Genomic DNA, 24,602 nt, shown 5'->3' with positions numbered 1-24,602 from the left:
ATAGGTCTGGATCCAGTTTCTCTGAGTGGAGTAGCGTGGGTGAGATCCTTCTTACCAGAGGATTCGCAAGGCTAGACTAGTCCTAGAGTCTGTTGAGACAGTCTACAGAATAATTTTGAGTGCTTGGGATTGACTGGCTATCAATTTGCATCTCTCTGGGGTTTTTACTATTTACCAATAGATATACAACTGGTTATTGCAGCATCGAAATAGATCCAATCTCATTCATTGGCACAAGTTACACCATAGAAGACCTTATATTCATAACCCTGACCGTGTTAGAGTATGGCCAGGCTTGCAGATATGAGAAAAACTAGCCGGACATCCTTACGGGACAGAGTTGTGATATAGAAAGAGCATAGGATGATGATAGTCAATACCTTGGTTCTGGAAGTTTCTTTGTCTTTAAAGACTAAAGCAGAGGCACAGAGTCAGAGAGTACCCCCTGTTCTCTATGTGCATCCATTCTCCATTCTAGTCTTTCTTCAGCCTCTGCTGCTATAGACACCCCTATGTCCTTATACTTCCTGTTTTTGTCTTTTCTGTGCCACTTGAACTTTGAGCCATCTGTCAAACCAGGGGATCCTTATACCCGAACACTTTCTTCTTCTGCGTTTTGTGTATGCCTAGCCACTTTGAGGATGAGGGAATAAGCCAAAGGGAGAAGGTGGTTGGGAGTTGGAGCTCAGAGTTGAGCCCTGTCCCTATGGAATTTCCTAAGCTGGCACCACAGTGGGGTGTGGGGAGTGCTTCTGAAAGACAGGCATCATCCCAAGCCCCGTGCAAGTTGGAGCTCAGAGTTGAGCCCTGTCCCTGTGGAATTTCCTAAGCTGGCACCACAGTGGGGTGTGGGGAGTGCTTCTGAAAGACAGGCATCATCCCAAGCCCCGTGCATCTCAGGTAGGACTGAGTCTTAGACTATGAGGAAGACATAGTTTGGGCTCCTTATTACTACCTCCAGAGGACCTAGCATCTACGGGGAGTCTTTTCTCTTCCCTTTTCTTGCCCTCTGGAATGGAAGCCTCTTCAGATAGATTCATCTCATTGTTGCAGAATTTTAGACGTTTGTCTTTTCCATTTGCTTGGTCATCTTGCCTTTTCCCATTAGGTTTCATGACTTGAATCATGAAAGGGCAGAAAAGCAGACAGTACTCTAGTTAAAATAAAACAGAGATGGAGGGAGGGTCCTGGAGAAGAAGGGTACTGTGTATGATGCTGGGGGGAGGAAAGAAGAGATGAGGGAACCGGGGGTGGGACCACAGAGAGCTTATAATTCTGACCTGAACTTGTGAAGAAGAGATCATTGATTTGAACGTTCTGCCATCTGCCTAGATTGCATTCGAACATGAGTAAGAAGAGAAAGTTACTGTCTACCACATATAACTTTCCTTTCCTACCCTCCCTCGATTTCTCAGACTGACTCAGGTACTGGAAGCATTTACTGAGGACTTGGCCATGGGAAATGAGAGACCACCAGGCAAACTCGCAGGGAAGATGATTTGTTTACTGTCTCTATTTCTCTTTCTCAACGTCTCCCCCGAGAACCTGGAGTCTATAGATTTCCACAGTAGAGAGCTCTGGCTCTCTACTCTAGTAGGACTTTGTGTACTGGACCATTTCTGACCACTTCTGTTTTCTCAACATTACCTTTTCTGTCTCCGATCCTCCCTCTAGAGTTGGTGTGAAACTAGACCTAAGGTGTGGTGAATAGCAGGGTCTTGACATATTTGCCCTTTCTCAGTTTCCAGGTGACAATTTATTCTCTCCTCATTATTGCCTGAAGAAATGAGCTAAGCAAGGTGTGAGGAAACATAGTAGGGCTGTTGGCAGAGATATCTTTTGATAGGGGGAACATTTAAATGGATATTTTGAAGGAAATTGGCTTGAATATATTGACCTGTGTATATAACTGATCAAAATTCTAGAGTATTGCCAGGTGTGGTAGCCTGTGCCTATAATCCCAGCACTTTGGGAGGCCAAAGAAGGAGGATGGCTTGCGGCCAGGAGTTTGAGACCAGCCTGGGCAACATAGTGAGAACTTGTCTCTAAAAAACTAAAACATAGGTTGGGCGCAGTGGCTCACGCCTGTAATCCCAGCACTTTGGGATGCCAAGGCGGGCGGATCACAAGGTCAGGAGATCGAGACCATCCTGGCCAACAAGGTGAAACCCCATCTCTACTAAAATACAAAAAATTAGCCGGGCATGGTGGCGGGTGCCTGTAATCCCAGCTACTCCGGAGGCTGAGGGAGGAGAATCGCTTGAACCCAGGAGGCAGAGGTTGCAGGGAGCCGAGATCGCGCCACTGCACTCCAGCCTGGCGACAGAACAAGACTCTGTCTCAAATAACTAACTAACTAAATAAATAAAAATTATTGCATGTGGGTTGTGCACCTGTAGTCCCAGCTACTTAGGAGGCTGAAGTGGTAGGATCATTTGAGCCCAGGTGTTTGAGGCTGTAGTGAGCCATGATTGCACCATTCTACCCCAGGCTGGGCCACAGAGTGAGACCCTGAGTCTTAAAAAAAATTGGCCAGGCGCGGTGGCTCACGCCTATAATCCCAGCACTTTGGGAGGCCGAGGCGGACGGATCACGAGGTCAGGAGATTGAGACCATCCTGGCTAACACAATGAAACCCCGTCTCTACTAAAAATAAAAAAAACTAGCCGGGCCTGGTGGTGGGTGCCTGCAATCCCAGCTACTCAGGAGGCTGAGGCAGGAGAATGGCGTGAACCCTGGAGGCGGAGCTTGCAGTGAGCAGAGAGCGTGCCACTGCACTCCAGCCTGGGTGACAGAGCTAGACTCCGTCTCAAAAAAAAAAAAAAAAAAAAAAAAAAAAAAAAAATTCCAGAGTGTTATATCCATCCAGTAAATGGTTATGGAGCTCTCCTATAAATTACTGACTCAAGGCAATTATTGTCTGGAATTTAACGAGAGAGAGAGAGAGAGAATTTGACAAACTTGGCTGGCATACACATTGATGATCCTTAAGGAAAACAATAAAACTGCCTCACAGGCTGTAAGGGAAAGCACACACTGTAATGACATCTCAGCAACTCGTAGCACAGTGCACATTTCCCACAAGGCTGTGGTTCCCCGTGTCCTCACCCGCCTTGGTTGTAATAGTGGCTAGCAGGCCATGTTCCATCATTAGTAACATCTCTCTTTGTGGGAATAGTGGTGTAATTGTGGACAGAAGTTCATGTTGAGTTCTATTTATAGCTTCTGGTGACTCATTAATATGTTACCTTAGCAAAGGGTAGCTCCAGAGCCAGCCTTTTATTACTGTATTAGTCAAAAACATTCTCACTGGGGTATTCTGATACAATGAAAAACAAACTGTAAAACACTTCTAGCAATTTGCATGTCAGCCTTTTAATTGGTGTGATATTAGCACCCTTGCACGCTTTATTGGAAGCTACAGTTGTCAAAGGTACCCATGTCTACAAGTGCTTACCAACATGTAGGTTCTGTGTTAAGGGAAAGAAAAAAGAATCCACTTGTAGTCTTCTGAAGAGTTAAACTCGCAGTTGATCTGGAAAATATGTTAACCAACCTTCAAAAGTATTTCCGCTCCCGGAAGTCTTCAAGCCCTCTGTGACTATGCCCTTTGTTACATTTTCACACATGTGACCTTCATACTCACCACTTTGATTCCAACAGCGAAGTCGAAGTCGTGGTCAGGAGTAAGACTGAGCTGGGTAGAGATAGTAAGGTAAGACTTTGAAGCTGCTGTACTTTTATCAATTCAGTCTGAAAAACAGTCTCTGTGGTTAAGCCCGTTAAATCCCTTGTGCTTTCATAGCAGCTTGGCTAAAGGTTATTACTATGAAGGCTGGAGGGAGAGTGGGAGATAACTTCGACCAGAGAGCTCTCGCTGAAATGGGTTCAAAGGAGTTACTCATCTTCTATTCCCTTTAGCGGAACCTCATAATCAGATAGCACTTACTCTGTGCTTTGTTAAAAATATAGCATACAGGCGGGGCACAGTGGCTCACGCCTGTAATCCCAGCACTTTGGGAGGCCGAGGCGGGCAGATCATCTGAGGTCAGGAGTTCAAGACAAGCCTGACCAACATGGAGAAACCCCGTCTCTACTAAAAATACAAAATTAGCCGGGCGTGACGGCACATGCCTGTAATCTCAGCTACTCTGGAGGCTGAGGCAGGAGAATCGCTTGAACCTGGGAGGCGGAGGTTGCGGTGAGCCAAGATCACGCCATTGCACTCCAGCCTGGGCAACAAGAGCAAAACTCCGTCTAAAAAAAAAAATGTAGCATACAATGAAGCTACCAATATCAAGTGCTAGCAAGGATTTGGAGCACTTGATATTTTTAAGAATTTTCTTACATTGCTGACGGGAATGCAAAATGGTACAGCCACTCTGGAAAACAATTTGGCAGTGTGAAAGGAAATTAAATCTTGGGATCCCAAACTCATTAAGCCAAAGGGAAAAGTCAAGCTGGGAACTGGGTCACACAAACCTGCTTCCCCATTTTTGGTTCCTAAATAAGATGGCTACAAGATGAAAAGCTACAAGCTTCCCCCATATTTTGACCACAAGGAAATTCCTTGTGAGCTGCAAGATCTTCTAAGGTGTTTCTGTTAAAATTTCACCATGGCAATGTAAACTGATCCTTATCTTTATGGATGCTGTCACCCCTGGCCCACCAGACACAAATGCATATCAGATTGTTCTCCTGGCCCATTTTCGTCTATGTTATCTTATGGAAAATGCAGATTCCCAGCCAGGCGTGGTGGCTCACACCTGTAATCCCATCACTTTGGAAGGCGGAGGCTGGCGGATCATGAGGTCAGGAGTTTGAGACCAGCCTGGCCAACATAGTGAAATCCCGCCTTTACTAAAAATACAAAAAGTTAGCTGGGCATGGTGGCAGGCGCCTCTAATCCCAGCTATTTGGGAGGTTGAGGCAGGAGAATTGCTTGAACCTGGGAGGCAGAGGTTGCAGTGAGCCGAGATCGTGCCATTGCACTCCAGCCTGAGCGACAGTGCGAGACTCTGTCTAAAAAAAAAAAAAAAAAAGCAGATTTCCTGCATTTTTTCCTCTGCCCCATTTGTCTATGTCATCTTATGTAAAAACTGCAGATTCACTGAGCCAGACAAAGGCATGAATGGCTATTTTTCCTTACCCTGCTCTTACATGAAAATTGTATACATCTCAATATCCTGCCCTTTCCCCTTTAAATTTGGAGCCCTCAAAATCATCTTCAGAGAAAGGCATAGACCTGTCTCCCAGGTGTGCAGCCTTAACTTTGGCAAAATAAACCTCCTAAAATTATTGAGACTTGTCTCGTCATTTTTCTTGATTGACAGCAGTTTCTTACAAAGTTAAGCATACACAAAGCATATAACATAACAATCTCACTCCTAGGTATTTACTCAAGAGAAGTGAGCAGGGAACGGTATGAGGTAGGTACAGAGCATTCAGGCAGAGAGGATCACCTGCAGGAGAGTGACAACTCTGAGGAGGTGAGGAGACAAGGCATTGTCATAGATGGAAGCTTATGGGGAGGCAACGAGATGAGGCTGCAGGCTGGGCTTTGTGGGCTGTGGTAGGAATTTTGGTTTCTATTCTGAGAATGATGAGAAACCATTAAAATGATTTAGGCAAGAGGGTGACATAATCAGATGTACCTTTTTAAATGATCAACCTGGCTGCAGTGTGGAGAGTGGACTGGAGGGAGGCAAGTATGCCCAGGGAGGTCATTGAGTTGTCTGGGAGAATTCCTGATGGGGCTTGGGATAGGGCTGTAACCTTAGAGATGCTCTCTTTTAATGCCCCAAATACCCCTAGGAAGGTTTGCACTGATGGCTTTTTTTTTTTGAGAGTCTCTCTCTGTTGCCCAGGCTGGAGTGCAGTGGCGCCATCTCGGCTCACTGCAAGCTCCACCTCCTGGGTTCATGCCATTCTCCTGCCTCAGCCTCCCGAGTAGCTGGGACTACAGGCGCCCACCACCACGCCTGGCTAATTTTTTGTATTTTTAGTAGAGACGGGGTTTCACCGTGTTAGCCAGGATGGTCTCGATCTCCTGACCTTGTGATCCGCTCACCTCAGCCTCCCAAAGTGCTGGGATTACAGGCGTGAGCCACCGTGCCCGGCCTCACTGATGTCTTTTATATAATAATATTTCTAGTAGAAACAAGAATAATGAATCACTTCTTTTCAAATACAGATTATAAAATACTCCATATATAAAAAAGAATTTATGTGATATTAAAGGAAATTAAATAACATAAAAAAAATCAGGACTTTCTTTCCTTTCTTCCTTTCTCCCCTCCCCTCCCCTTCCATTCCCTTGGGGTCTTTCTCTGTTGCCCAGACTAAAGTGCAGTGGCACAATCTCGGCTCACTGCAACATGCGCCTCCCAGGTTCAAGTGATTCTCCTGCCTCAGCCCCCTGAGTAGCTGGGATTACAGACAAAAGGCATGCCACCACACCTGGCTGATTTTTTTATTTTTCCTAGAGATGGGGTTTCACCATGTTGGCCAAACTGGTCTTGAACTCCTGACCTCAAGTGACCAACCAGCCTTGGCCTCCCAAAGTGCTGGGATTACAGGTGTGAGCCACCACACCCGTCCCGGTATCAGGACTTTCTAATAGTTACAGCTTGTAAGCATTGGAAGAGGCTGGCTTGGGAGGTGACGGGAGGCCAAGCTGTTGACAATTTGTCTAAGGGTGTGGAAGAAGGATTCCCAGGAGAGGAGAGAGGTTGGGTAGTTGACTGCAAAGGTGCTGATCCTAAAATCCTCTGCCACAATGCAACAAAAAGCAAAAATATTTGTTACAAGCAAAGCTCTTAAGGGGCATTTGAAAACCTGGGGTGTTGGTTTCTTAAAATCAAATGTGGAATTGTAGCTCCTGTTTTTGGTGAGTCCTTTGATTTTTGGAACATGTAAGATGGAACCATGTACATACATATACTCACTTATATAGCAATAAATGTGGTGGAGGTATTTTAATTTCTTGAGTCCCAGAGGTAGTGGGTTAAGAGCAGAGTGAGAGATTGGAATAAGGAGATGGTTGCAACGATTCCTTTTTCTATTCCACAGAAGCAGCTCACAGACTATGACTTGTGGGCCAAATGGCACTTGTTTTGTATGACCCATGAACTAAGAATGTTGCTTACATTTTGTTTGATTAAACTTTTAAATTTGAGGCCAGGCGTGGTGGCTCACACCTGTAATCCCAGCACTTTGGGAGGCTGAGGTGGGTGGATCACCTGAGGTTGGGAGTTCGAGACCAGCCTGACCAACATGGAGAAACCCCATCTCTACTAAAAATACAAAAAAATTAGCCAGGCATGGCGGCCCATGCTTGTAATCCCAGCTACTCGGGAGGCTGAGGCAGGAGAATTGCTTGAACCCAGGAGGCGGAGGTTGCAGTGAGCCAAGATTGAGCCATTGCACTCCAGCCTGGGCAACAAAAGCGAAACTCTGTCTCAAAAAAAAAAAACAAAAAAAAACTTTTAAATTTGAGGTAATTCTAAATTCACTTGAACTTATAGAAGATACATTACAGAAAAAAAACAGATAAAATATACTTCATCAAAATTAAAAACTTTTGTGCATCAAAGGACACTATCAACAGAGTGAAAAGGCAATTCACAGAATGGAGAGAAAATATTTGCAAATGATAATCCAATAAGGAGTTAATATCCAGAATATATGAAGAATACTTATAAATCAAAAACGAAAGTCAAACAACCCTATTAAAATATGGTTAAAGGACTTGAATAGACAATTCTCCAAAGAAGATACATTAACGGCCAATAAACAAATGAAGAGATGATAAAGACAAATAATCATTAGAGAAATGCAAATCAAAACCACTTCACATCCATTAGGGTGGATGTCACCAAAAATAACACATGTTGATGAGGATGTGAAGAAGTGGGAATGCTTGTGCCCTGCTGGAGGTATGTAAAATGGTGCAGCTGCTCTGGAAAACAGTATCACATTTCCTCCAAAAATTAAACACAGAATTGCCATATGATCCAGCAATTCCACTTCTATCCAAAAGAATTGAAAGTAGGGACTTGAGCCGGGCGTGGTGGCTCACACCTGTAATCCCAGCACTTTGGGAGGTCAAGGCGGGCAGATCACCTGAGGTCAGGAGTTCGAGACCAGCCTGGCCGACATGATGAAACCCCAATCTCTACTAAAAATACAAAATTTAGCTGGTCTTGGTAGCAGGCACCTGTAATCCCAGCTACTCGGGAGCAGGAGAATCCCTTGATTCTGGGAGGAGGAGGTTGTAGTGAGTTAAGATCGCGCCACTGCACTCCAGTCTGGGTGACAAAGCAAGACTCCATCTCAAAAAAAAAAGGAAAGCAGGGACTTGAACAGATATTTATACAGCAATGTTTATGACAGCATTATTCACAATAGCCAAAAAGTGGAAACAATTTAAATGTCCATCAATGGATGAATGGAAAAACAAAATGTGGTATATACATACAATGGGATATTATTCAGCCTTAAAGAGAATGAAATTCTGATACATATTACAGCATGGATGAATCTTGAATACATTAAGCTAAGTGAAATAAACCTGATACAAAAGGACAAATATTGTGTGATTCTACTTATAGGAAGTGCCTAGAGTAGTCAAATTCACAGAGACTGAAAAGGGGCTGTGGGAGGGAATAATGAGGAGATATTATTTAATGGATACAGAGTTTTATTTTGAGGTGATGTAAAAGTTCTGAAAATGGATGGTGGTGATGGTTGCATCATAATGCGAATGTATTTACTGCCAGTGGATTATAAATTTAAAAAAATGTTAAAATGATAAATTTTATGTTATGTATATTTTACCACAATAAAAAAGAAGTAATACAGAGAGATCCCATGTGCTCTTTACTCAGTTTTCCCCAACGGTAACATCTTATAAAATTATACAATATAATACACAACCTGTGAGGTGCAGTGGCTCACACCTGTAATCCCAGCACTTTGGGAGGCCGAGGTGGGCGGATCACCTGAAGTCAGGAGTTTGAGACCAGCCTGCCTAACATGGGGAAACCCCGTCTCTACTAAAAATACAAAAATTAGACAGGCGTCGTGGCACCTGCCTGTAATCCAGGAAATTGACAGTTATATAAACCCAAATCTTATTCAGACAGCCTCAGTTTTACATGTACTCATTTGTGTTTTTTTATTTTAAAATTATTGAAAATGATAAAAAGTAATATTTTGTGACACATAAAATTGATATGAAATTCAAATTTCAGTATTTGTAAATAAAATTTGATTGGAGCATAACCACATTCCTTCATTTATGTATTTTCTTTTTCTTTTTTTTTTTTTTGAGACGGAATCTCACTCTGTCACCCAGGCTGGAGTGCAGTGGCACAATCTCTGCACCTCTGCCTCCTGGACTCAAGTGATTCTCCTGCCTCAGTCTCCTGAGTAGCTGGGATTATAAGCACATGCCACCACACCCGGCTAATTTTCATATTTTTAGTAGAGACGGGGTTTCGTCATGTAGACCAGGCTGGTCTCGAACTCCTAACCTCAGGTGATCCACCTGCCTCGGCCTCCCAAAGTGCTGGGACTACAGGCATGAGCCACCGCGCCCAGCCCATTTATGTATTTTCTATGGTTACTTTTGTGTTGTAGTGACAGAGTTAAGTAGTTGGGACAGAAACCTATAAAGCTTGAAATATTTATTATCTGTCCTTTATAGAAACAGTTTGTTGACCTCTGTTCTAGAGTACAATCAGCTGCCAAAAAGAAAAAAAAAGGTTGTGAGTATAAAATTACTTAAGGGAAATGACTGGATAACGTGTTTAAATTTGGGCAAATGAATCATAATGAAAATGGTAAATTGTCAAGAGTGGTATTTATGAAACTTAGGTTGGTGCTACTTGGCCTTGCTGGGAACTTTGATTGTTCCCAAGATGCATTTGCTTAGCTCTTCTCACCAGGGCGAGTATTGAGTATTGTGCTTTTTGGTTCCCATGCCTTTGTACCAATGGATATGCTTTGATGCAAGTAACAGAAAACATGACTAAATGTAGTTTAAATTTAAAAATTTGTAATACCCCTCATTACAATTTTAGAAGAAAGGGGATTCTGGAGTTGCTTAACTCAACAGCTCAAAGATGAGATCAAGGACACAGGTTCTCCCCACTCTTCCGCTCTGCCATTTGCAGCTTGTTCTTAGGTTCACACCCCATGTCCTCAGTGTGGCTGTGGTAGTTCATCATGACCTAAGAGTGGAAGAGGGGAAGAGGCCTGTCCTTTTCTTCGTGTTCCATTGTAACATGATGTGATGAAAATTATTCCAGAAGTTCCCTACAGACCTCCTTTCTGAGTTAGTTCCCATACCTCTTCTAGCCTTAGTAAGGGGACTAGAATACCATGATAAGGCCTAGACTAATCAGAATTCATCCCTAGATAGAAAAGGGGGCCAGGCCCAGTGGCTCACGCCTGTAATCCCAGCACTTTGGGAGGCCAAGGCAGGTAGATCACCTGAGATCAGGAGTTCAAGACCAGCCTGGCCAACATGGTGAAACCCCGTCTCTACTAAAAATACAAAAATTAGCTGGGCATGGTGGCATGTGCCTGTAATCCCAGCTACTTGGTAGGCTGAGGCAGGAGAATTGCTTGAGCCTGGGAGGTGGGGGTTGCAGTGAGCCAACATCGTGGCATTGCACTCCAGCCTGGGCAACAGAGTGAGATTCCATTTCAAAAAAAAAAAAAAAGGTAAAGGGCCCAATATTTCAGAAACACACAGAGTTATCTAATTCTTGAATGAAACTGGGATTTTGCTAGCAAAGAAAAATGTGGGGGGATGGATGTGGTGGCTCACACTTGTAATGCACTTTGGGAGGCTGAGGCAGGTGGATCACCTGAGGTCAGGAGTTCGAGACCAGCCTGGCCAATATGGTGAAACCCTGTCTCTACGAAAAATACAAAAATTAGCTGGGTGTGCAGCATGTGCCTGTAGTCCCAGCTACTCAGGAGGCTGAGGCAGGAGAATCGCTTCAACCCGGGAGGCGGAGGTTGGAGTGAGCTGAGCTCCTGCACTGCACTCCAGCCTGGGCAACAGAGCAAGACTCCATCTCAAAAAAAAAAAAAAAATGTGGGAGAATGAATGAATGTGGGAGGTAACAAATGGTGTCTGCCATAGCCATAACTTGATGTCTGCAACCTCAGTTGTGGCGTTCACCATTTTCACTAAGCACAGGTGTGTAAAAATGATGTGCATATATTATTATTTTATTTTATTTTTGAGATGGAGTCTCGCTCTGTTGCCCAGGCTGGAGTGCAGTAGTGCCATCTCAGCTCACTGCAACCTCCAACTCCTGGGTTCAAGCAATTCTCCTGCCTCAGCCTCCCGAGTAGCTGGGACGACAGGCGTCCGCCACCATGCCTGGCTAATTTTTTGTATTTTTAGTAGAGATGGGGTTTCACTGTGTTAGCCAGGATGGTCTCAGTCTCCTGACCTCGTGATCCGCCCACCTCGGCCTCCCAAAGTGCTGGGATTACAGGCGTGAGCCACCTCCCCCGGCCTGTGATGTACATATATAAATGAGGAGATCTAAATGACTAGACTTCCTTTCTTTTTTCCTCCTCCTTCTCTTCCTCTAAAAACTGCAAGCCAACATGATGTGTCTTCTAGGGGCATGAGAGATGGAAAAAGAAAGCCTCGGCTTCCATGAGACTTTGTTCAGTGCTATGATCTGAATGTGTTTCTGCCAAATTCCTATGCTGAAATCCTAACTCCCAAGAAGATGGTACTACGAGATGATTGGAAGGTGATTAGGTCATGAAGGCTCTGCCCTTATGGGATTAGTGCCCTCATAAAAGGGGCCCCAGAGAGCTAACTGCCTTACCCTTTCCCCATGTCAGGACGGAATGAGAGGGTGCCCTCATCCAAACACTGAATCTGCTGGTGCCTTGATTTTGGACTCTACAGCCTTCAGAACTGTGATAAATAAATTTCTGTTTTTTATAAATGACTCCATCTATAGTATTTTGTTATAGCAGCTTGAAAGGACAAAGACGTTCAGTTTAAATCATGAATACAGACCCATTTGTACCAAAAATTAATACAGCAACAAACCTTTACTGAACACCTATCATGGGCCAGCTTTTGGGGACATAGCAGTTTAATAAAATAGAAAACCCCCCAACCCCTATGGAGCTTACATTCTACCAGGCAGATTCAGTGTATTAATCTCTAATGTGCCAGTTCACTATCTCCTTCCATCTGAGTCTTAAAAGTATTTTTTTTTTCTTTGAGACTGAGTCTCCCTCTATTGCCCAGGCTAGAGTGCAGTGGTGCAATCTCAGCTCACTGCAACCTCTCCGCCTCTCAGGTTCAAGCAATTCTCATGCCTCAGCCTCCCGAGTAGCTGGGATTACAAGCACCCACCACCATGCCCAGCTAATTTTTGTATTTTTAGCACAGACGGGGTTTCACCATGTTGGCCAGGCTGGTTTCAAACTCCTGACCTCCAGTGATCCGCTTACCTCAGCCTCCCAAAGTGCTGAGATTACAGGCATGAGCCACCGTGCCCAGCCTTAAAGTACTTTTTTGAATGTTGACTTTTCTTTCTTAGGTGATATAATTTAGTAGTAGTCATCTCAATTTGTGGGTGGAAATAAAACACTTAGATCATTCTGGTTTATGCAGAATCTCAAATTTACCCACAGCCAACCTGCCTCCTCTTTTGGAAAACAGGAGAAAAAAATCCGAGAAAGGGATCGCTGATTGAAATAAACAAAGAGGGCCGGGCGCGGTGGCTCACGCCTGTAATCCTAGCACTTTGGGAGGCTGAGGCGGGCGGATCACGAGGTCAGGAGATCCAGACCATCCTGGCTAACACGGTGAAACCCCATCTCTACTAAAAATACAAAACATTAGCCAGGCATGGTGGCGGACGCCTGTCGTCCCAGCTACTCGGGGGGCTGAGGCAGGAGAATGGCGTGAACCCGGGAGGTGAAGCTTGCAGTGAGCCGAGATCGCGCCACTGCACTCCAGCCTGGGCGACAGAGCCAGACTCCATCTCAAAATAAATAAATAAATAAAAGAAATAAACAAAGTGGATCAGCGGTATCAATGAGAAGGCTTCTAGGAGAGTGCAGCTGGAGTGAGTACAGGATGCTCTGAAAGGCGTTTGGGGGCTGAACACTTATGTGATAGGGGCACAGAGCAAAAGGACATTAGAACGAGAAATTCAGGGGTCATGGTGAGACTGTTCTCACTCTGACTTGAATCTGAAATCTTGACTAACGAGAAGTTTGAGATGGGGGCTAGTGAGGTTGGACCCTCCAGAGGAAGACTGGCTTGACCCAGGTTAACCCAGTGACTCATTCCTCTGCTAGGCCACTGCTTTCCCCACCCTAATGTCTGTCCTTGCCTGCTTCTTCCAGGAGGTCTTCTGTGCCCACAAACATAGCTCAAGTCTTGAAGCACATCCAGGGGGTTTGAGCCTCCCCCTCCCACGGTCAGAATCTCTTTCCTGTCTGAATTACTTGAGATGCCATTTGTAGGGCCAGAGTGCCTTCACACTCTTCCAGACTTGAGAACCTTCCCTGAAACTTCATTTGTATCCACTTGAACCTGGGTACACGGGATTGATATCCTACGTGCAACTGGGATCCTGCAGGTGCCCTTAGAGCATCAGGGCTTTATTAGAAATGAGGGTGGGGAGAGATACAGGGAGAGTAGATTCCGAGTGTGGCAAAGATGGGTTAGAAGCAGTTGTCATCATTAATATTCTCTGAGGTTAGTGACAAAATGCTGGCACACTTGACACTCCCAGTGAGCAGGCAGAAGTATGAGTGTGAACAAGGCAAGTGGGAAGGAACAGGCAGATAACATCAGGTCACAGTTACCTTCTTTCTTTTTTTATTTTTTTTTCTGAGACGAAGTCTTACTTTGTCACCCAGGCTGGAGTGCAGTGGCACAATCTTAGCTCACTGCAACCTCCGCCTCCCGGGTTCAAGTGATTCTCCTGCTTCAGGCTCCTGAGTAGCTGGGTTTACAGGCACCTGCCATGACGCCTGGCTAATTTTTGTATTTTTGGTAGAGATGGGATTTCACCATGTTGGCCAGGCTGGTCTCGAACTCCTGACCTCAGGCAGTCACCTTCTTTCAAAATCTTTTTTTTTTTTTTTTTTTGGTGTGGTATGCACATATTTTTTGCTACAAATCCAGATACCCATGATAAAACTATAACCAGAAAGCCTTTATGAATGGTTTATTAAATCATATCCCTACTATCTCAGGAAAGGATATATAAAATGTAACAACATATCAAGAATAATAATTAGAAATAAAGGAATAAAATGGAGTCAGGAATGTGACTACAAAAACACACCATAATTACTAGGCATGACCTGGCTGCAGATTTAACTTTGGGCTTACTAACAAACAATTCAAAGTGAGAACTGTGGCTGGTTATACAATTCACATAGTTGATAAGATTAAAAGGCCAGTGGCCCAAAAGTAGTACAATCATTCCTGGAACGAAGACTAGAAAAATTCTTTGGAGAGCCCCCAGGAAAAAGACAGGGTGAAATGTTGAGTAACGTGCTCAACTATATCCTTAGAGGAGATTCAGTGACAAGCTCTTTCTAACAGCATCTCTTGGTCTGGCAAATTCCTGGGACAGGGTGGGTAGAGGTGGTGGTTTCTTTGAAGTATCGGTCTGTGTCCATAACTTTGAAGAACCACAAACATACTGCCAGTTTAGGACATGTCAATGTTTTAGTAAGGAAAAAATATAACAGTCTATTTTCTAGTAGAAGGAGAAAGCCCTCCCTTCAAAGCCCTAATATCACCGATTCCCTGCCAGCACACACACACACACACACACACACACACACACACACACACCTCTAAATGTTCAATCCATAGCTTGGCTGAATGAAGGAAATGTTTTAATGTAATATGGGAGCCACCAATTAAGGAAATGAGGACCTGAGAGTAGGCAATAAATTGAAATTAAAATTATTCATTCTTAAATAATGGTGGAGCCAGATATTATGCGAGGCCTGAAGCTTATACAGTTTTAGGCGCTCTCTTTAAGGAAAAGAACATACAGTTCTGAACATAAAAGATGGTATGAAAATAAATATATGGAAAGAGGAAATAAATCACAACAAATGACTGGAGCCACAGAGATCTACATCCTTTTCTTCTGAGATTAAGTACTTTACCAGAAATGCTTACAGAGAAACACTTCCTGATTGTAACCTGCTATCCCTTTCCTACCGGCAACTAACCCCCAGCACTAGCGGGGGCCTGTGCAAGTGAGGCCCCCCACCTAAGCTTAAGTTTCATTAATTCATGGCTATATAGAAAATCGTCTCAATTCCCATACCGAGTCCATCATCATTTCCTAGAAGACTAAGCCTCTTCCTTTTCCTTGATACTGCACACTTTGAACTGTTGTTGATAAGATCCCAAATAAATCAATGCCTTTATTTCTTTGAAAATGACTTCATATCCATCTGGAAGAAATAATAGCTCCCAGTCTCATTCTTTTTAAAGTGATCATGTGTCCTCATTCAGCATGCAGGGCTCTAAATTTGGGTATCCTTGGCTGTCATGTGACAGAATTTCCCTAGAAGTGTTTTGGGACTAAACGGGAGGAATGTGAGATTTGCTCTGTTTTGTAAAGCAAACAGCAGGAAGTTGGGCAAATCTGATAAATCTGAATGCATTTTCTGTACTATCTTGTCCTCTATTCAAATCAATTTTATTTTTTCTTCTTGGATGAGGAGCCATAATCAGGTTTCCATTGACAAGCTGTGAAAATGTTGACTACAGTTCTGTAACTGAGTTGAAAGCAGAAAAGCCAGATGGAAAAACAATCTCCAACCTGAAAAGTAAAAAGCAAAATGTACTTCTAGAAAAATATTGCATGTGACTTGGAGAAAAATTAGAATAGGATCTGCCTATTTTAAAATGAAACCTCAAGCATGTGGTTTAGGCTTAGGGTGTTTCCTCTTTTTTTCTTGTAATTTTACTCTGAGATTGAAGCAGTGTTGGCATATTTGCCACACAATAGGTTTCCTGTAGTAGGAGGAAAGAGTCATAGGTTGAGTTTATATGAAAAAAGGCAAGGCCCGCTGATGATCATTTAACACAGAATGTAAAATGATCAGATTTTTTAAAAGTAAAATATCAGTTGAACGTAGGAAGATTCCCCAATATGCTATGGTGCCTTGTAGTAACTGAGTCCTTGCAGCTGCCTCCTGGCAGTGATTCCCTCCCAGACCTCCAAAAGGTTGTATGTGCTGGGGAACCAGGTAAGTGTGAATACCCAGTAGGGACAGGGCTCTGATCCAGGGCTGGAAGGCAGCGCCTGGGATCCTCAGGGCTGATTTAACAACCTTCTGATCCATGGGGTCTCTGGGGAAACATTTTAGAATTGACATCTTTGCTTGGAGACCACAGAGCTGCCGATAAGAACATAGCAAGCTTATCCACAAATGTGTTTTTATAGGAAATTTTGTGTGGGAAAGAAATGGGGAGGAATATACAAGAAGAAAAGAAAGAAGGAAGGGAAAGCAAACCTAAGCTCAGGTCCAACGTAGGGAGAAGAAACACTTGCTAATTGTTTTGAGGCATACAACTACAATGAACTCTCAGTAAGTCAGAATAGTCTCAAAGAGATCTGATCTGAATTAAAATGTAAACTAGACAATAATTTTTAAGGTAAATATAAATTTATTATTTTAAGGCATACTCCTTAATACTTAAATAGCTGAGAAAACAAGTAGAAATCCTCCTGGGATTGCTCAAGTGCCTTAAGGAAAAAAATTGTAATGAGGACTATTAATTGTTCTTATCTAAATAGATGCTGCTAAAACTACTTTAAGTATTTGAAAACTTCGTTTCCTTAAGAAGCTAAACATGATTTCAGCATTTGCTTTGCAAATCTTATTTTTCAAAATATTGCTTTGGCAGATTTTGGCTTTCTATTGAAATTATAAATTATTCTGTACTCTTTTAGCAGGGTGAGAAAGAATGTGGTCTTATTCCATGTGGGATAGATTAGTATACTGTAGCCATATATGTACTAGGCTCTGTACTGATGTCTCTCTCTTTTTTTCTTTTTTTTTTTGAGATGGAGTCTCCCTCTGTCGCTCAGGCTGGAGTGCAGTGGCACCATCTCGGCTCACTGCAACCTCTGCCTCCCTGTTTCAAGCAATTCTTCTGCCTCAGCCTCTCAAGTAGCTGGGATTACAGCGCCCCCACCACCATGCCTGGCTAATTTTTTTGTATTTTTAGTAGAGACAGGGTTTCACCATGTTGGCCAGGCTGGTCTCGAACTCCTGACCTTGAGCGATCCACCCGCCTCGGCCTCCCAAAGTGCTGGGATTACAGGCATGAGCCACCGCGCCCGGCTTGGATTTCTATTTGTGTGTTTTTTTTTTTTTTGCATATGTTTTTTGAGATTAAAATTTTTTTTTGAATTGGTAAAACATTTGAAAGAAATTGAAGAAACCCAGTAAAACATTTAAAAGAAATTAAAGGGCATGAAGTGAGATGTACATAAAATAAGTCTCCTTTCCATTCTTGTTCCCTAACCTTTTTCCCCAGAGTCCCCCATGGCTCACCAGTTTCTTACGTGTGCGTTCTAAGATATTGTGCTGAACATTTAAGATATAATATCTCATTTAATCCCATGTGGTAATTGACTACATATTGTCATCTTCATTTAATAGATGAGGAAACTGAAGCACAGAGCATACTTGCCCCAGATCACAAGGAAATAAGAGAACCAGGATCAGAGCCCGCACCAGTGCATCACTGCTTTACATCCTCCACATTATCTTCACTCCAGATGGCCACAAAGCCTGGTCTCTACTTTCTTGTCCCCACCCCTCTGCTTGTTTAAATTTGACTCATGCTTTAAGGCCTTGTTTAGAATAATGACAGCATTTACTGAGTGCTCACTATGTGCCAGGCACTTACATACACTATCTTATTTAACCTTCATAATAGCCTTAGGAGGTAAGTAAGTATTATTATCTCCATTTAAGAGAAGTGAAGCTGAGACTTAGAAAGCCACATAGCTAGTAAGTGGCAGCATAACACTGCCATGCTGGTCTGATCTGAGGCCCTAACCTCCCACCTCCGGCCCATTCACTCACAACGTTCTCCCCAGTTTGCAGTGATTTCACTTCTAGGAATAGCCTTAGCACTTCTTATCACAAACCACGATGGTATTTGCTTGCAAATTTTTCTGTATTGTTCTTTGGCAGTTTAACCTCCTAGATTCTTCTCTTTCAACCTTGCTGTCCACTCCTAGAAAGCAAAGACTCTATTTGTAATGCTCAATCATAATGCAATTGTACAAATCCTACTGAGACCTTACAAAATAGAACAAGAAAATGGACTAATGAAAATGGAACTCTTTAAACTTCAGTCTGGAATTACATCATTGGCATATTTAGCTTTTGAAAAATCAAATATATGTGCACTAGAATAAGTGAGAGAGGAAAAAGGCAACTTGGTGAGGTGGTACTGTCTGCCATTGCTCTCCCAGGCTCATGCCCCAGGGTATGCACCAGGAGGCTGGCACCTGCCTTTGCTGGATGGGCTCTCCATTTCATGGGTTCAGAGTACCTAAGTACCTGTCTCTGAGTGTGACTCTATTGCTTCAAGATGAATTTCTCTCTCTCTCTCTCTTTCTCTCCCTTCCTTCCTTCCTTTTTTTTTTTTTTTTTTTTTTTTTTTTTGAGACAGAGTTTTGCTCGTTACCCAGGCTGGAGTGCAATGGCACAATCTCGGCTCCACAATCTTGCAACCTCCACCTCCTAGGTTCAAGCGATTCTCCTGCCTCAGCCTCCCGAGTAGCTAGGATTACAGGCGTCTACCACCACACCCGGCTAATTTTGTGTTTTTAGTAGAGACAGGGTTTCTCCATGTTGGTCAGGCTGGTCTCGAACTCCTGACCTCAGGTGATCTGCCTGCCTCGGCCTCCCAAAGTGGTGGGATTACAGGGGGTAAGCCACCGCACCCGGCCTCTCTCTTTCTTTCTTGTCTCACTCTCTTGCCCAGTCTGGAGTGCAGGGTACAATCATGGCTTACTGCAGCCTCAACCTCCTGGGCTCAAGTGATCCTTCCACCTCAGCCTCCTGAGCTGCTGGGACCACAGGGGCATGCCACCATGCCTGGCTAATTTTTTTATGTTTTGTAGAGATGGAGGTCTTGCTATGTTGCTCAGGCTGGTCTGGAATTCCTGGTTTCATGAGATCTTCCTGACTCAGCCTCCCAAAGTGTCAAGATTACAGGTGTGAGCCACCACGCCCTGCTTCTTTTTAAAAAATACAACATTGGCTGCAAGGTGGCTCATGCCTGTAATTCCAACACTTTGGGAAGCCGAGGTGGGAGGATCGCTTGAGCCTAGGAGTGCTAGACCAGCCTGGGCAATATAGTGAGATCCAGTTTCTACAAAAAATTTTTAAAAAAATTAGCTGGGCATGGTAGTGCATGCTGGTTGTCCCAGCTTACTTAGGAGGCTGAGGGAGGAGGATTGCTTGAGTCCAGGAGTTTGAGGCTGTAGTGAGTTATGATCATGCCACTGCACTCCAGCCTGGGAGACAGAGTGAGACTCTGTCTCTAAAACAACAACAACAACAACAACATAGGGCAAGCAGGACATGGAACTAGGTTCAAATGCTGGAAGAAACTCTGACTCTATATCTTACTTTTAGGGAAATTAAAGGGATCTTAAAATTGAGCATACACATTTTTTACCTTTAGGACCTAACCCAATCTAAGGTGGCTGCATTTTGCCTAAAGTTGAAGGATTGTCCCTAGCCAGAAAAACTTCAGATCCCTTTAGTTCACATTCCAACATTGGGAAAATAAACTTGAAAAGTATTTTCCTTAGCAAAGAAAGATCTGGGTGTGAAACAAAGTTCATTTTGTTTTGTTTTGTTTTGTTTTGCTTTTTTCTTGATCATCAGTCTCCAGTGCCAATGTCTCAGTTTGCAGACTAACTGTAATTACATGTGTGGCCTCTCCTTAGGAGAAACAGCAACACACTCTCTGATGGATCAATTTGGCATAAACTGTGAAGTAAAAGGGATTCCATGCTGGGTGGAAGGTTGGACCAGAAGTTCTCCAAGTTTCCTTTCAAACCTCTCTGTGGCAGTATTCCAACTGTTCTAAGGCCATTGTGAAAGGTCTTCTGAGTAATTTATGGCCCCTTTTTTCCTTTAACCAAGCGCATTAGATGATCTCCAGATGTCTCTGTTATTCCTTTTGGAAGCAGTAGGGTCCTGGATCATTAGCTGGGCTGTGGGGACCGCTGCCTGGGAACTGTGAGGACATATTTAACCTGCTGATCTTGAATGTCTCTAGTTCCTCACTGGTCTTGCCTGCCTCTTGTTAGGTCAAGGCACTCATAGGAAGTGGATTAGTTGCATTTAAGGATAATTAAGTGTTGTTTGAAAAAATATTTGGACCCCGGGGCCCCAAGCAGGGGTAGAGATTTACTGTGGAGCTCTTTCCTGAAAGCAGAACAGGGATCTGGAACTCAAGGCCAGGGCCTTTGGGTTAGGAAAGCGGGGCACCAGGATGGGTGATGAGATTGGCTGGGGAGGGCTACCAGCCCCTGCCTTAAACTTTGGGCCTGCCCAGCAGTCTCTGTGTCACTGTTAAGGCCATCTTCACCTTGTGGTGACCCAGTTTTGGCTTTTCTGAGAAAAGGCTTTGTTGAGGCCAGGCGTGGTGGCTCACGCCTGTAATCCCAGCACTTTGGGAGGCCGAGGCGGGTGGATCCATGAAGTCAGGAGATTGAGACTGTCCTGGCTAACACTGTGAAACCCCATCTCTACTAAAAATACAAAAAATTAGTCGGGCGAGGTGGTGGGTGCCTGTAGTCCCAGCTACTTGGGAGGCTGAGGCAGGAGAATGGCGTGAACCCGGGAGGCACAGCTTGCAAGTGAGCCGAGATTGTACCACTGCACTCCAGCCTGGGCAACAGAGGGAGACTCCATCTCAAAAAAAAAAGAAAAGAAAAGAAAAGAAAAGGTTTTGTTGGCCAGTGACCCCTATACAGAGACCCTCAGAAAACTTGTTCTCCCCCTCTCAGATTTTACACCACTCCAGGGGTATATTAAGCTAGGTTGCCACCTCCTCTGATGACTCTCTTTCCCGTATCCCCTTTTCCACGTCGTGTTCTGCCTGCCTTTCACAATAAACTGTTATCTCCTGAAGAAAAAAAAACTGGATTTTGCCAGGGGAGGTGGCTCATGCCTGTAATACCAGCACTTTGGGATGCTGAGGGAGGATTGCTTGAGGCGAGGAATTCAAAACCAGCCTGGGCAATAAAGTGAGACCTTATCTCTACAAAAAAAAAGTTAAAAAATCAGTGGGGCGTGCTGGTGTGCACCTTTAGTCCCAGCTACTTGGGAGGCTGAGGTAGGAGGATTGCTTGAGCCCAGGAGGTTGAGGCTGCAGTGAGCCACGATCATGCCACTGCAATCCAATGGGCGACAGTGAGACCATGTCTCCAAAAAACAAAACAAAACAACTTGGATTTTATTCATCCCTCCATTCTTGGCTCTGAGCCTGGCCCATAGTCCTGTAAATTGGTGTTGGGGATCTGCCCGGGGACCTGTATGGGAACTTTCCCCATCTTCCTATATTGTCCTTGACTTTTTTGTTTATTTGTAACTTTTAAGATTGCACATTTTCAAATAAACAGAAAGTATAGAGAATAGTATAATGAATACTCCTTTATCCAGATTTCCCTTGATTGCAACACTTGCCATATTTACTTCATCTGTTCTTTTCGCCCAAATATTTAAAAGTAGATTTCAGATATAATGACGTTTTACCCCTAAATACTCATGTATGTGTCTCTAAAATAAGGATGTCTCCCCACAGAACCATAATACTGTATTCTATATTATTATCACACATTATCACACCTAATAAAATAAATAATAGTTCCTAGCCTGGGCAACATGACAAAACCCTGTCTCTACAAAAAATAAAAAATTAGCTGGGTGTGGTGGTGAGCGCCTATAGTCCCAGCCACCTGTGGGGCTGAAGCAGGAGGATCACTTGAACCTGGGAGTTCACTGCAAGGCTGCAGTGACGCATGATCACACCACTGCACTGCAGCCTGGGGGACAGGGCGAGACCTCGTTCCCATAAAGGAAAATTAGTAAGTAAATTAATTAATGTAATAGTTCCTGGCTGGGTGCAGTGGCTCATGCCTGTAATCCCAGCACTCTGGGAGGCCAATGCAGGCGGATCACTTGAGCTCAGGAGTTCGAGACCAAGCTGGACAACAGTGAAACCCTGTCTTTAAAAATACAAAAATTAGCCTGGCATTGTGGCGCGTGCCTGTAGTCCCAGCTACTCTGATGGCTGAGGCAGGAGAATCACTTGAACCTGGGAGGCAGAAGTTGCAGTGAGCCATGATCGTGCCACTGCACTCCAGCTTGAGCGACAGAGCGAGACCCTGTCTCAAAAAAAAAAAAAAAGTTCCTAAATATCAACTGCCCTCAGAAAGTCTTTTATAACTGGTTTATTCAAACCAGAATCTTCTCAGGGGCAACACATTGCATTTAATTGTTTTGACTCTAGTTTTTCTTCCCCTTTTCCTTCATGCTATGTTATTGACTTATTGAAGAAATCAGGCCAGTACTTTTGAAAGTCCCATTTTCACGGTGCTATTTAAACTTCACCAGACTCCCAAGGTAGAGCTGACTTAAGGAAACATCACAGCCACCACCGTGGGAGTCTCCTCCACTCTAGGAACCCTCCATTTCTTTCTTTCTTTCTTTTTCTTTTTTGAGATGGAGTTTCGCTCTTGTTGCCCAGGCTGGAGTGCAATGGTGCGATCTCGGCTCACCACAACCTTCGCCTCCTGAGTTCAAGCAATTCTCCTGCCTCAGTCTCCTGAGTGCTTAAGAACCCTCCACTTCTATCCTCCTCTTTCCTCCCATCATCCTGGAGCAAATCCCCAGGGCATTGAAACCCAAGGCTAAAGGCTCATCTATCCCATGCTCTCTCATCTTTTGCTTGGAGGTCCATTTCCTGGCTTTGCAGTCAGCTGGTGTGAGCTTTCCAATAAAGCAGGGCCTGGACAGCTCTCCCCACAGCTGCCAGCAACAATCTCAGGAAGCCCCAGGGTCCTTCACTTAAGTTGCTGTCAAAGCCTTTGAACTTGGGGCTCTGGGGCTTCATTATGGGTAGCAGCAAACAGGAGCCACCATTTTTCAAAATGAAGTTAAAATCCTCCCCTTCTAACTCAATACATCTCTTAAATTCATCCCAGAAAAATAACCTGTTTTCCAAGTGACGTTAGATTCAGCAGCACCACCCCTACCCTATTGCCCCTGGGACTGATGATCTCCAGGCAGATGCTTCGCACCAGTGGCTGCTCCTGCCAGTAAAAAAAAAAAAAAAAAAGAAGAAGTTTCCATTGATTTGCTTGAGAAATGTAAGTTTGGGGCTGTAGTCCCTGCCGCAAGGTCAATAGAGAATTGTCTTGCCTGAGGTGCCCCAGGAAATCAGCCAGGAAAAGCAGGGATCTACTTTTCATTTCATAGGTAAGGGAGGGGGTGAGAGGCTGGGGCAGGGAGAGAATGGAGAAGGGGAAGGTTCAGATAGCTGTGTGTTTAGATCAGAGGACTTGGGCTAAAGTCAGCAAGAAAACATGAATATTCCAACACAAAGAGGAGTGGAGTTACGCCATCAGGGGTGTGGGCTGGAAACCCTAAAAGGACAGTTGCCTCCAGCTTGACATAAGTGTCTAGCTGTTTACTTTGGCTCACTGGATTTCTCTTTTTTTGAGACAGAGTCTTGCTCTGTCTCCCAGGCTAGAGTGTAGTGGCTCAATCTTGGCTCACTGCAACCTCCACCTCCCGGGTTCAAGTGATTCCCTTACCTCAGCCTCCCTAGTAGCTGGGATCACAGGTGTGCACCACCACATGCAGCTAATTTTTGTATTTTTAGTGGAGATGGGATTTCACCATGTTGGCCAGGCTGGTCTCGAACTCCTGGCCTCAAGTGATCCGCCCACCTCACCCTTCCAAGTGCTGGGATTACAGGCATGCACCACTGCGCTTGGCCTGGATTTCTATTTGTGTGTATTTATTTTTACAAGGAAAAACTCTCCAACAGCTATGTTTCTATAGGTGGAGTAGATCACATTTTATTCTTCCTGAACATGGTAAAATGTTTCACAGGCAATTAAGAGTGGAGAAGAGAGAACTTTATACTTTTAACTAAATTCTCAATTTATGGATCAGTTAAACCTTTTCATTTTCTGGCTCTTCCTCTTAATTCTGTTTCTTGTTTTTCCTTTCTCTCCCTGCAAGGCTCCCCTTTTTGTCCCCACACTCCACTTTATTTTCCTACTTTTATTTCAGTGGCTGGCAAAATCAGAGTGTTATATTTGATTTTGAAAGAGTCACTATGGAAGCTTAGGCAATCTTTTTCTCTAGAACGTTGAGTAAGGTGGGTCTGAGCCTGTCCTTTTTGCAGCAGCTTAGGGAGGGTGTGTGTCCATATGTGTGTGAGTATAGGAGGGGGTGAGGGAACCCAAGTCACCCCCTCTTTGCGAGACACAAAAACCTGATCC

At 44.0% G+C, this 24,602-nt stretch overlaps 1 long non-coding RNA gene across 1 annotated transcript in view; it reads left to right on the top strand.

Annotated features, from left to right (window-relative positions):
• The first annotated feature begins 3,631 nt into the window (after nucleotides 1–3,631).
• Nucleotides 3,632–24,602, top strand: part of LOC134809960 (uncharacterized) — a 54,570-nt gene continuing 33,599 nt past the window's right edge. Inside the window, exon 1 of the long non-coding RNA XR_010156919.1 lies at nucleotides 3,632–3,715. This is a non-coding gene — a long non-coding RNA (uncharacterized LOC134809960). The remainder of the gene's footprint in view (nucleotides 3,716–24,602) is intronic.

The sequence above is a fragment of the Pan troglodytes genome, chromosome 4 (assembly GCF_028858775.2).
Source record: "Pan troglodytes isolate AG18354 chromosome 4, NHGRI_mPanTro3-v2.0_pri, whole genome shotgun sequence".
NCBI lineage: Eukaryota > Metazoa > Chordata > Mammalia > Primates > Hominidae > Pan > Pan troglodytes.
Note: the sequence above shows the minus strand (reverse complement) of the source record. Positions and strands in the feature narration are given on the sequence as shown.